This window comes from Vigna angularis, chromosome 2, assembly GCF_016808095.1.
Source record: "Vigna angularis cultivar LongXiaoDou No.4 chromosome 2, ASM1680809v1, whole genome shotgun sequence".
Taxonomy (NCBI): domain Eukaryota; kingdom Viridiplantae; phylum Streptophyta; class Magnoliopsida; order Fabales; family Fabaceae; genus Vigna; species Vigna angularis.
The window spans coordinates 46,001,145-46,016,320 of NC_068971.1; positions in this window are offsets into that span (position 1 = coordinate 46,001,145).

A 15,176-nucleotide genomic window follows, 5' to 3' on the forward strand; every position below is an offset into this window, starting at 1 on the left:
CAGCGATTTGGTCTAATAGGGAAAAGTAATACCTCTATTACACCACACGTGTTCTCAGTCCACGCTTCTCCTGTCACCACCACTGTTTGCATTTAAGATAAAAATAATAATATCTCATTTCCTTATTTTAATTACCATTTTAACCGTAATTAAAATATCCCTATACTTTTATTAAGCAACTATTAAATTTAGGTATTACCATCAAAATGAATTGAAACCCGTGACACAATTTGGCTCACTATGGATTTGAGCTGAATTAAGTTGGAAAAAAATACAAAACTTTTTATGTGAGCCAATTTTGATGAGGCTCACTAAGAACCTGGTTCACACGGGTTGAACCCTTAAATTAATTAAACTAATTATTCAAATCCTATTTTTTTACTAAAATCAAATTAATTATTCAAAAATGCACAACCTTTACTTAGCAATAAAGTCTTTCACAGTCTTTCCAAAAGTTCCTCTTTGCAAATAAATCCCTAAGATTATAGATTGGATAATATTATAGATGAAGATAAAGAAGAAGATGCTTCAAGAGAGCATAATACTGTGGATTTATCCATTCAGGACTCCAATTTAATGGATGGATAATATTATAGATTGGATAAATCACGAATATATAATTTGTTTTATCTTATTTTTAGACCTATCATGACACTTTTATCTTGTACTATATATTTTTGTTAATGGCTATATGTAGTTTCTTGGTCAAACTATGTCTCATTAAACTAAATTTGCAAAATTTTGTGCTTAAGCTTAGAATATATATAACAATATATTTCTTTTGTTTCATTTTCTTTTATATCAATTGATGTTATAATTTGAGAAGAAGAGGGTGAAAAAAAAGTTAATTAAGTGAGCCAATAAGTCAAACCGTTTAACCCACCAACTCGTGATGGGTCGGGTCGGGTTCGAATTTTTTCGACTTGCTAATAAATGAGTCGGGTTAGGTTGGCTCACTAAGTGGCCAACCCGCTAATAAATGAGTCGGGTTAGGTTGGCTCACTAAGTGGCCAACCCGTGGTGGGTCGGACCGAGTTACCCATTTTGACAGCTCTAAATTACAAGATTAATTAAGGGAGAACTTATAAAGATAAAAATGTAAACTTGTTATAATTTTAACTTAAATTAATACTTTCATGTCACTGCATAAATAATTACATGAAAAAAATAATAGACTGTAAATAGTCCTTTCATATTTTAATTTCTTAAACATCAAATTTATTTTACATAAACACTTTTTTAAGTTTGAGTGAAATATTAATAGTTGGAAAGATAAATTGTATTTGTAGAACCTTGTTCACATTAGTTTATAAAAAATATATATATAAATCGATTTTAACTAGACTCGTGTCTATTTTAATTATCGGATAAAATTTTATTTCAATTTAACATTTAAGAGGCCTATGTTGTACAATATTTTTTATCCAGATGAGGTAACATGATTATTTGAAAATTGCTTTAAGTTAGTAAGTTATTTCAAATTCAAGTCCTTGTATGGTTCATCAAAATCATATCCCATATATAATAAAAAAACGTATTAGAGTATTTATTTTATTATTTTTTTTAATAAGTGTGTTAAAAGTTAGTTTTTTTAATCATTTGACATTTATAATTTTTTTAATTTATATTTATTTTATTCTTTAATTTAATTTTTATTTATATTTATGTTGTTGTTATATATACACAGAATTTATTTTTATTTTTTTATCAATTTATTTTATTTTTAAACTAATTTGTATATATTTTTTATTTTTAATTTTATTATTTTATAACTTCTAATTAATTTATTATTAAAGAAATTATTAAAAAATAACTTGTTTTTTTCACTATTAATTTAGTTATTTTATATTTTTAATTTCTTTTTTATTTATATTTATTTCACTGACACATAGTTTTTTTACTTTTTTTATCTATTTATTTTATTTTTAAAATTTTCTATTTGTATTTATTTTATTGTTTCATGTAAATTGAATTTATTTTACTTTTTTATCTGCTTATTTTATTTTCTTAATATTATAATTTTTTTTATATTTACTAAATTCATTTTTTACTTTAAATTCAAACAGTGAGAGTTTCTGACTTTAATAAGATAAAAACTAACAAAATAATTATCTTAAAATATATTAACAATATATTTATATTGTTATTAAAAGAGTTTATAAATATATATTTATATATATATATATATATATATATATATATATATATATATATTATTTATATTAATTAAATGTGTCTAACAACAAACATTATACAATATAACCTATTAAATAAAAATACTAATTATTTTTCTATATGATTTTTTTATTTTTAATTCTACGTTTTTATGATTTTTAATTAGTTGATTATTTAATAAAATAAAATTTAGAAAAATATATTCTAGTTTTATTTCTTAAAATAATATTAATTTACTAATAATACAAATTTTATAATGTAATATAAAATAAATTGTAATGTAATAATTTTGTCTTAAAAAATTACATTTATTTTTTTATATTAAGTTATAATATAAATATTTTTATTGTTAAATATATTTCATATATTTAGTATGTAAAAAAAGAATTAATATTTATTTAATAAAAAATAGCATTAATTATATATACACAAAAATTAATATAAAGTTTTAAATAATTGTATTTGTAATTGAATAAATTAAAATACTATGGTTAATAATTCATTTTAAATGTTTAAATTATATATTTGTAATGAAAATCATACTTCTTAATAATATAAGTTTCTTTTTATTTTTTTTAAATTCACTTTTTACAATTTTTAACTTGAAAATGTCGAGTTGAAGACTTTAATAAAATCAAAATAAAAAGTAAAAACTAATTACTTTAAAATTTATGAGTAATTTAAGTCTATAAATATATATTAGATGTATATTAATTAGATGAGCATATCAAAACACACTAGACAAATATAGCAAAAAAATATTATATGAGTCTAATAATATACATAATAGACGAGTATAAAAAAATCATTAGATGAGTCTAGCAATACATAATAAAAGATTTTGCTCATATATTAATTAGACAAGTTTATAAAAAAAGACATTGGATGAGGTATTCAATGTGGTTATTAGTTAGACAAGTCAAAGTATACACTGATTAGATTAGTATAAAAAAAAATTAAACGTGATGCACTAATTAGGTAAGTTAAACCATAAGCACCATATGAGTTTGTTCATACAATTACTAAACAAGCACAACAACAAATATTAGATTTATCATTTCACACATTGATTAAACATATATAAGAATACACATTAGATGAATCTATCTATAAGTTAATTAAACAAGTTTAGCAACAGATGCTATACGAGTTTGTTTATACACTGATAAGGTAATTCTAACAATATACATTACACAAGTATGTCTACCCACGTACAAATTACATGAGTGTTATCAATACACAATAAACGAGTTTGCTAATTCATTGTTGTATTTATTTAAAAGCATTTTATATAACTAATTGCATAGGAATTACTTTGTTGATGTAAGAACTCTTAGAAGTTTTCCTGTTTAGAGAGTCTTTGCGTAGATAATGGATTATTTGGTATAATAATCGATTATCATGAGCCTATTTGGAAAATAATTGTTCGCGCAAATAATCGATTATTTCTCAGAATAATCGATTATCACTGTCTGATTTAATATTGCCAAAGTTGCCCAAATAATCGATTATCACTCAAGATAATTGATTATCACTTTTTGAAAACCTCATAACTAACACAGATAATTGATTATCAATTATGATAATATATTATATTTGGTAGTTGGGAGTTGTCTTTTCATTTTCTGAATCTTGGGTTATAAATTGTGTTTTCCACAACTCTTAGAATGTAACTTTTCATTTGAGAGTATTAGAACTTTGTGTCTAAGGGAAGCTCTCTGTGAATCAAAAGGGATCTATGCCATTTGAGAATACAAAGATTTTATGAGGAAGTTCTCAAGTGATAGTGTGATATTGTCAAGTCTTATGAATAGGGGAAGCTCGCGCTTAGTGTGTCTAAGGTCGGAGCGGTTCTCTTCAAGTTGGCTGAGCAATTTTCTTCCGGTTCGTTTGTCGAAGGAAGGTTCTTCCATTCGTTTGTCGAAGAAAGATGTTTTCTGTTCTTACTCTTTATTCCATATTATTGCAATATGTGAAATAATATTTTAGTGATGAGATTAATCACTATTTAAAGTGATTAACGACTGAACGTATAATCTTTTGATTCAAACCAGGATAAAATTTATGTGTTGATTTTCTCCTCCCTACTCTCTTTAAACTTTTAGCACACCAACTGTTTGATAAAAATTTTATAAGAAAATTAAAATTGCTAAAGGAACCATTTTATTGACCGTAACACGTTTTCCGCTCTTTAACAGTTACTCTTACTACGCTGTGCAACTCACTAATACCTACAATATCCATATATTAATTAAACAGTTAGCAATACATATCAGACGAGTTTTTAGATCTATTGATAAAGTGAGTTTAGCAATACACATTAGAGATAGTATTTCCATACAATGATTAGAAGAATATATCAACAAATTTGCATGAGATTGTTCATACAATAAATACACGAGTATAACAAAAAATAATAGATAAGACATTTCATACATTGATTAGTTAAATATAAAAATTATTAGATAAGTCTAAGAATATATATCTACACATTAATCATATGAGTCTAAAATCACACATTAAATTAAATTTTATAGGATTGATAGAAATGTAGACGGGAGTTTGAGGAGTCATGGTAGCGGGTTTTTAAAATAAAAATGTGTATGCATCCTTTATCGGAACTTGGAGGAGGAAGAATCAATGAGACAGTGGATTCTGAAAAAAGATAGATTTTTATGTTGGGTTCCCATGGGGAGTTAAGAGTAAAAATACGAAAAACTCACCAAGAGAAATAAAACGTGAGAAAGGATAAAGGCTATTATGATACATTCACAAGCAGAATTTAGAATGACCAAAAAGCCATAGAAATGCGTCGGAAAACTAATTGGGGTAAGATAGTAATCGATGGGACAGCTGTCAAAAGAATAAATAGAGGTAATGTAGTATTTTTCCCAGTATATAACTTTTCTGTATTTATAGTTTATATGGTCCATTTTTCATATGTTTTTATACAAGGATAAATCAATAAAAACTATATTCACTTAATCAACAACATATTGCATAATGTATATCACGATAAAAAAAATACAAATCTTGTCATAGAGAATTATAATGATTGCTTGATGATTTTGATGAAAATTATTTCTTTATCCTCTTATATATAAAGATGTTACGTGATTCAACAATTATAAAAATACTTAAATCATTAATATCTATAATTTATTTATTATTTGCACAAATACTCAACTAATTTTGATGACTCTAATTTTTTGAAGTGTTTATTACATTGAAGATAGAAACACTTCTTGGTCGAAATTGAGTTTAGTATTTTTAAAATAAAATTTTAAGTTGAGAGTTACGAATGGTAAAAAGAAAAAATATGATTAAGAAGAGAAGTTCTTAGTTTTTCTGGAATGATGAAAAGTTAAAGAATAGAAAAGATAAAGAGATGTTACTTAAATTAATACAAAAAAAAATATAAAGGTGTGAATATTTTTTAGGATCGATTTGATATGAATGAAAAAAAAAATATTTTTGTAAAACTTCAAATTTTTCTTATATAAATTTCTTATAATTGTGAACATGTTAGGAATAAAATGGTAATGAATAAAATCTGATTGTCTACAATGGAAATATTAAACTTTAAATTAATGTTATCATTGTTGATGTATAAGTACACCGCATTGATGAAATTAAAGTTTGGTGTAAAGTTTCTGCTTCTCAAGTTTATATGTATTACTAGGATATTAATAACAATTAAATACACATACAAAACTTAGTAGATCCTTTATATATTTCATTGTGGAAATAATAAAAAAAATATATGACTTAAAAGGGAGAAGTTTATGTAATCGAATATTGAGACATACACAAATCTAGTCCTAATATATACAATATATTTTGCACATAAATCAATAACATGTCAGTCATTCCATAACAATTATCAACATTAACAAATTTTCCATAACTTATTAACTACTCTTATGCAAATATCTATACTATATATTTTAGTCTTGTAAGACCCATGAAAAATATTTATAGTAAATTTTAGTATTTTATTTGTAATAATAATTTTAATGGATAGAAAAATATAAATTTTGGATATAAAATTATAGTAATTTTATAAGGAGAGGTTAAAATTTTTGATAACTTATTTAGTATTTTTTTTTTTAAGAAAATCGAATAGTAAAAAGTGAATAGTGAATAGTAAATAGTAAAAAGTAAATAGTAAATAGTAAAAAGTAAATAGTAAAAATAAATTTTCAGCATTTGGATTCCTTAGCATGGAAGAAAGTAGTAGGTAGAAATTAGGATCAGATTTGGTGAGAAAATGATTGAAATATTATTTTTAAATAATATTAAAATAATAAATAATATTAAAATATTAAGGAATAGTAAATTTTTTTTACTATAAATAGCCATGGGAGGGAAGGGTATTTTGCACCAAGAGAAGAGGAATCAAGTGAGAGCTTGAGAAATAAAGAAGAAAGAGTTAGGGAGAAATTTTTAGTTGCAAGAAGAGTAGAGGTTCTTAAGGGTTTCGGGGGAAACAAATTCGGAGCAGGAGATTAAGTCTGGAATAGAGGTAGGGGAGCTAACTTTTCTAAGCTTTTATATTATGAATTAGTACTGTTTTATTACTATTCATGTCTTGAAATTATGTATGAATATTGTTAATGCTTACTGTATGTTTATCTATATTGATATTCGGTGTAAATATTATATGCTGTTGTTTTGAATCTGTTAATAAGAAATTTGTTAAAAACTAGTTGAGGAACACTTTGGCTAAGGAAAGACTTGGTACTTAAGTTGTCCATTGTGACGCACCTCTCTTTCCTGGAAGTCTACTCGACAGGTTTTTAACTTAAATCTTGTGTACAGATTATGTACTGTTAAATTATCATGTAATATATCTTGTTGGAATATATTCAGTTTGTATGATTTCTTAAATGATTGAAGTTTATTTGATTTGAATTTATGCATCTGAACATGTATGAGTATTACGGGGAGATGTCGTAAGGGTATAATATGAGTCGAGGAATGTGAGTATGGTATGAGTCTCGTGGAGAGATTCTGTAATGTCATGGTAGGTGTATGAGGATTATGGGTAGATTTCGTAATGGTATAATATGAGTTAAGGAATGTGAGCATGGTATAAGTTTCGTGGAGAGATTCTGTAATGACATGGTTTGTGCGTATATGTTGATGTTGAGGGTCATGAAGTTGGAGGTTATCCTGATACTCTAATAATCAATCAGTCTCAAGTAGAGAATGATGAATTATGTGGTGAGAGGGGCAGGAGGTCCTGGTCTATGTGCCGGTTTAGGACATAGTGAGGGGACTAACCTTGTGAATGGTATGGAGGGCAGAATGTCCTGGTCTATGTGCCGGTTTAGGACATAGTGAGGGGACTAACATTATGAATGGTATGGAGGGCAGAATGTCCTGGTCTATGTGCCGGTTTTGGACATAGTGAGGGGACTAAGAATGACATCACAAGTGAAAAACATTCCGTTGTATCGCTCATCAACATATCGTTGGGATAAGTGCCTATTGAATATCGTGGGGATAAGTGCCTATTGGGTATTGTGGAATGAGTGTTTATTTGGGTATTGTGGGATGAGTGTTTATTGGGTATTGTGGAATGAGTGTTTATTGGGTATTGTGGGATGAGTGTTTATTGGGTATTATGGAATGAATGTCTATTGAGTATTATGGTATTTATTGGGTATTGTGGGACGAGTGTCTAATAGGAATTGTGGTACGATGGTATGAGGGTGTTTGACATAATTATTATATGATGTTTGTATCGAAGTAATTATGCATGTCTTATAAATGATTTGTTACATGTTAGCTCACCCTACTTGTTTGTGTTTTGTGTTTGGGTATGTGCGATGATCGTATAATTCGTTATACGGGAGCAGATGAAGGAATGTCGCCTCACATAGTACCAAGGAAAGGGAGGAGTAGAAGAACTATAATTAGAATCTTTTTACATGTATAGACTTATATCAACTAGGAAATTTTAAAGGGTGAGATTACGGAATGTTACCGTAAATGTAATGTTAATTATCAAGTGTGAAAATTTGAGATGTTACATTAATGTGAAAAGTTGGGATGTTACATTAATGTGAGAATTTGGAATGTTACAAGTCTCATAAACAAATAATTAACTACTCAATTCAAACAATTCAATATAATAATAAATCCAAAAGCAAGTCTAAAACTTATATAAACCTTATACATATCCACCAACATCCTTCCACCTATATAAAATTAATGTTATTATAATATATCCACTTGTATTTAACTAAATCCATTCATCATTCTACTCAATATCAATAAAAATAAATTATGCAACACTAGTAACAATTATCTAATACCATCACCATTATACTCATTTATCAATTAAAATAAATTAATACAACACTAACCATAATAAACTTAGTGCAATTTATTTATTCCCTTATATAAGCATACTATAATACAAATCTTCACTTTTTTTTCCTTATTTGTCTTTGCAGTATGAACAAAACATATACTACATTGCAATTCAAAAACTCAAGTCTATAAAAAAAATTTAAAATACTAATTTAGTCTCTATTTTTGTTTGATTTTCTCAATTCAATTATAATATATATTTTTTTGTTTAATAAGATTTCAATTTTTAATAAATTTGTTTAATTTAGTCCATTTTACTAATGTTGTTTGAATAATTAACTAATAGTGAACAATATATTCCATATATCAGCATGTAATTTTTAAATTTTTCTGTTAAAAATTTTAATATATTTTTTAATTTAAAAAATTTCACATATCAAGTGAAACATCATGTTACGTGACAATAGTAATGTTGTAGGTCAAGTCCAGTAACACATGTTAATGTTACATGTTAGTGTTACATGTTTTATATTTAATTTGGTTTTCGTATTAGTTATTTTTATTCATTTTAGTTACACTTTTTTTATATATAACATTTTTTTCCTTTTTAAATTGAGATAAATTTTATTTTTTATATACATATTAGATTGATTTTTAGGTTTAACTATTTAATTGATTTTTAACTGTTTGATTGATTTTTAACATAAAAATCACATAAAATATTAAATAATTTAATTAATTTTTAACCCAAAACTCACATGAAGTTTAAATAGTTTGTGATTTTTAACATATTAATATTTCAAAATAATGGTCTTAGCCTACACTTTTAAAATTTTTATTCTAATTTAAAAAAAATTCTAACTCTAAATTATAAATACTTAATAAGAATGTAAATGATTTTTGATATAGTGGTATTTTGTGTTAGATTTCTTGAGAGAAAACATAAAAGAAATTTGTCATCAATAAGATGCGAGAAATGAAAATAAATCACATAAAGTATTAAATTATTTAATTGATTTTTAATCTAAAAATAACGTAAAGTATTAAATAGTTTATTTATTTTTTAACATTTTAAAACTTTAAACCAATGGTTTTAATTTTCAGTCCTAAAATTTTCATTATAATTTCAGTCTAACTCTAATCCTAAATTATAAATATGTAATAAAAATGTAAATGGTTTTGAGATAATAGTATTTTGTGTTAAATTTGTTTAGAAAAGACATAATAAATTCTACAAATAACATGTGAAAAATCAAAATATAACTTTAAGTCAAGATTACAATTTGGTTTAATTTTTTGAAAGCAAAATATTGTTCTATTTTTTTTTTTTAATTTGGATTGAATTAAACAAAAATAACTAATAGGGATCAAATAAAATATAAGACATGTATGCCTTCATTAGTAATTTTAACATGACACAATACTAACTTGAAATGTGGATTTTTTTTAAATTTAAAAAATTTATGAATGGATATTGTTTAATTTCTTTTAATTATTTAAATTACGTTAGAAAAGAAATTAAAAAAAAATTAGAACTTTATTAAAAAAGTTATCAAAACTGAATTCAAAAGAAAAGAGATTATAGAGTTTTGTTTCAAGGCAGGTTTTCGATTTCCATGGGCATAAAAGGTTGAGGAGGATAGTGACTTGTAATATATGCTCGTTTATGGCGTGACTTATTGTTTCTTTGTTACCTTCAATTTGTACTTTTAACAGCCATTCTAAGCATTTTTCAATTTTTTCTTGAGTTCAACAACACTAAGCATTATTTCCCTAAATCAATTTAACAAAACAAAATAACTCTATAATGATTTTGAAAACAAAAACTGTACTTGTTTTTCTTTTTACCAATTTCGTCTAAAGAAATAAATTCGCATTAGTTTTATGCACAGAGGTCAATACCTAAAGTTTTATGCATAATTTTGTCTTCATGATTATGTATAAGGAAAATGTTTTCACTTAATGATTTTCGGCTAGAAAAAATGAGTATGCACAAAGATTTGTTTATTGGATTATTGCGATACCCTAATTCCTAAAACTATCATTCTGGAATGGTTGTATTTCTTTGATTTAGTCTTATTTAAGATTATTACTTCCTATGAATTGAGAGAAAGTTTTTATGAGATTAAAGATTTCAAAAATTATTATAAATATTGTAAATGAGATATTATTGTAAGTTATTAAAGAAAAAATATTATAAAATATTTGTTGAAAATTTATATAACTTAAAGAATATTAAGATTGTCATAACTAAATAATCTTAACAGGGTGTGAAATTTCTAAAACTTAAATATAAGAGCCTGTAAATGTAAGGCTATTGAGCTCTACAGCCTGACCCAAGAAGCTAAGGACTCTAGGATCTCAGAAGTAGAGGTGTCATTTGAGCCCTTGACCCATGGGTTGACCCTAACCCCTTCTAAAATCAAACCCCAATTTTTTAGCTCATTTAATAGGGGGCTTTTTAAAAGCCCCAACCCCTAAAGCCCCACATAAAGTGGGTTGGGGTAGGGTTAGGATGGGGCTAGGCCCAAACTAAATTAATTCACTTTTAATGTTTTTTTAGTTATTTCTTTTATTTACTTTACAAGTTCAATAATTTTCAAAATTTACATGATATTTAATATCTTTTTAATTAAATATAAATGTATAAATATTAATTTTATAAAAAATTATTTAAAATAATTTTTTAATTATAAGTATATTTTAAATATATAATTTTATTATTTTGGAAAGTTAAAAAAAAAATTATTATTATTTTTATTTAAAAGAAAATGAAAAAAATTTCAAAAAAGAAATTATAAAAGTAACACAGTTGAAAATTCCATTTTTCAATAATCAAATTCTGATATCTATATAAATATTTGAAATATTAATTATGGATAGATTTTAAATTCAAATATATTGATTGGATGAATTTTTAATATCAGTGTAAAATTTTTATTTTTTATAGTTTGTCATATAAAATTCTTTTGTTGAATGTTTTGTATAGATATATATACATTAAAAAATTAAACCACAAACTTTATAAAGTTTAAAATTAATTTCACATAATAAAAGAACTAACTTTTTAGTGAAAATCCTTGTTAGGCAAAATTGTTATAAATATCATATATGTTAGTATACAACATCTAGATGTAATCCTAGTGGTTATAAAATCATATTTTTTTTCTAACCTTTTAGATTAAATTAATATTTTAAAATCAGATTTATCTTTATCCAACAAAGATCGATTTTATTGAATTATTTATCATAATTGAGCCGATTGTAATAAAAAATAATTAAATAATAGATACAATATTTTTAAATAAATATAATGTTATAATTTATAATACTAAAATTAAAATTATTATTGTATTTAATTATTAACATATAAAATAAATAAAAATTATAATAATTATTATAATAAATAAATTACATCAATGTCTCTTAATAAGAAACTAATAAAAAAGACAAATGAATATAATATAAAATATATGAAAAAGACATAAAAATATATAAATTAATGTAAATGACTAAATTATACGTTTCATCAATTTTTTTTAAAAGAATTATATAACTTTATAAATAATAAATATTAATTTTATTAAATTTGGAAAATTAAAAAAGTTAAAAAGTTATTAAGTCAAAATTTTAACATGTTCACACACCAATTAAAAATAATGTAATTTTGATCACAAATCTTAATCGAATGATATTGATTTAAACTAGTGACAAAATAGATTACCATCTATAAATAAATTCGTTAGTCCATCAAAATTTTACAAATTAAATTAAATTTTTTAACTTTTAAACCTATTTTATGTGGATATCTCTAAACTGTCAAATTTACAAACCAAAATTAAGAAACCAAAATTAAGATGTAAAAATTATCAAAACAAAATTTGGAAATTAAGGAATAATTGTATAAAAACATTATTATTAAACTAATTAATATAGAAACAGTTATGAAGTAGAAAATTAATTTTATTGGTAAAAAAATATAATTACACATGAATCAATTATGGTTATAAGTTATTACTAACAAAAATAAAATGAAAGCTGGATAAAAAATACACATTATTTGTGATTACTTGTATGATGATGTTATGTTTCTAGACGTTAAATTTTGTAAAAAGAAAGCCCATGGGCTGGCCTTGGCCTATAGGGCTTTAGGGGTTTTTAGCCCTGTGGGCTTTTTTAATAAAGAGTTTTTTTGGTCCTGTGGGCTTTTTTGGCCCCAACCCACATGGGCTAGGGCCAAATCTTATTAAAGGGGCTCATTTGACAGCTCTACTCAGAAGAGGCCTCATTCTCCAACTCTGAACTCATATTTGAGTTACTTTTTCCCTCTCTAAACTCAGTTTCATCTTCCTCTTCTTGCTCTGACTTCTCTCTACTTTTCCACCACTTTCCACCGTTGAAATTTCAAATAGGTGGTGTGCTCTCGTTCACGGAGTTGAGAGCTTCCCTTTCATCCGATTGAAATTCTGATTTGGACGGGTAAGTCAATTCCTCCACTTTTCTTGAACCTAGGGCATATGCAACTCTACTGGTTGCATGCAACTGATGGTGCTCCATTTTGATTTTCGGTCTATTATAGCTCTAAGAGCTGTTTTCATCACCATTTAGGTGGTTGTAGGGCACTGTTTGAGTTTCGCTGTGAAGGCACGGTTAAGGCACTCTAGTTGGTTGTACTGCTCAACTTCAAGGTAAGGGGAGCTAGACATTTATTTTCTGATTTTATTGTATGAAGTGTATGTGTGTTGAAATCTGAACTGCTGTACTGTTTAAGTTGAATTTCTAAGTTTGTATGTACGGAATGTTATGTGCTAACATGTTCTTATGTGAAGCTGTAAAATTATGTTGTATGACACTGCCTTGTATGTAAATGTTGTATGAACCATTAATTGATGTTGTGACTGATTTTGGGATTAAACATGTGGTGGTGATTAAATATGGTAGAGAGTGTTAATACTGTTATGATGGTCATTTGGGAAGGGATTAAGCAAACTGAGGTAGAAATTCTAGTCACTATGATTGGGAGTGTGATTGAAGTACTGAGATAGTGTAGAGAGGTAAATTGGGACAGGTTGAGAGCACGTCGTTGGTAGGATAGAGGAACCTTAAAAACTTGGCACATCCCTGATCATAGAGCAGCCCTGGCCTGATCTAGTCAGTTGTGACTAGTCATATGTGCTGGCGTCGAAGGTGAGTTTGATGCGTTCAGACGTTGGGTTCTTCTCCGGTGACCAATTGGACAGTTGGGTTAGTTTAGATGAGTCAATGAAATTGGTGAGGGGTCAGAATGATTGCATGGTAGCTTAGTCTTGGGGGTTTTCCTGACGCTCCAATGGTCTTTCGTTCTCAAGTAGAAAGGATTGATCCATGTGGTGAGGAGTAGCAGGTGGTCCTAGTCTTGGAGGCTTCCAGTATGCTCCAGGGCGCGGAACGAACTAACCTCGTGAGGGTGGTAGGGTGGAACCCATTGGCAACGGCTTTGCAAAGCAGTAAAGGCCACCACGAGTGCATAACCCGCCATAGCTCGGTAATCATTCCGGTCCGGACGAGTCGGTCTATAAAGCAATTGGTCTTGTGATGTCAATGCACTGTGTTTGAGTGGCTTTTGCATGTCGTGTGATGATTTTTGTATCTAGCTCACCCTTGCTTGTTTGTATTGCTTGTGTATGTTTCTTCTTGCGATGATCATCCACTTGGATGGGAGCAGATGGCGAGGAAGTTCCTTTGGAGATAGCTCTAGAAGTTGAGGACAATGCTGCTATCTAGTCTCCTAGGATGTTATTAGTTGATCTTACATTCTAGAATACTATTTCCCATTTCAGCTTATATTATATATATTTTTTAGAGTTTAAGTTTATATTCTGAAGTTACTTAGATGTTGACTGTAATTCTATTTACTCTCAACTGCTTTCCTATATTATGCATGTGGACGTCTTTATTATATACGCTTTCTATATAATTAGGATGCCGCGTTAAATCATTTTTAAAAAGTATAAATATTAAGAGTCACCTATCGAAATAATAGTAAACCATAATGAGAATAAAAGAAAAATGGAAAAGAATTCATATTATTTATAACCTAAATTAATTAAATTTAATAAATAATAAGACAGTACAGTTCAATTTACTTTATTTTTCTGCATACCAAGCATAACCTACAATTATGGCTTTTTAGGAAAGCATGTTACAATTAACACAATAAAAGCAAAAGTAAAACTTGATGCTTTACGTGTAACTCTTTAAATGGTTTAATCTTTTTATTGTTTCATATAATTTTTGAATGTATATATTTCTTGTATTAATTTTTTTCATGTAACAAAATTACAAAAATAATTTACCATTTTTTTTTGGACTCGTTTATCCTAGAAGCATTAAAGTATAAAAATTACCTACATTATTTTAAATATTTCTTTCAACATTAATTTTATTATTTACATATTTAATTATATATGATACAACTAAATTCTTTTAGCACATAGGCCATCAAATGAAGTAGTTTATTTCTAAAATAAAATGGAGAGTCAATTAAATTAAAATCTAAAACAGTTATATTATAGATCTACAACGAGTGAAAATTTCCGCCAGATAGTAATTTTTTTTAATTTAGAATCTGCTGGAATCTGATTCGTTAATATAAAATATTTCCGAATACGTAGAAATACTATAAAAAAAATAATTTGGAA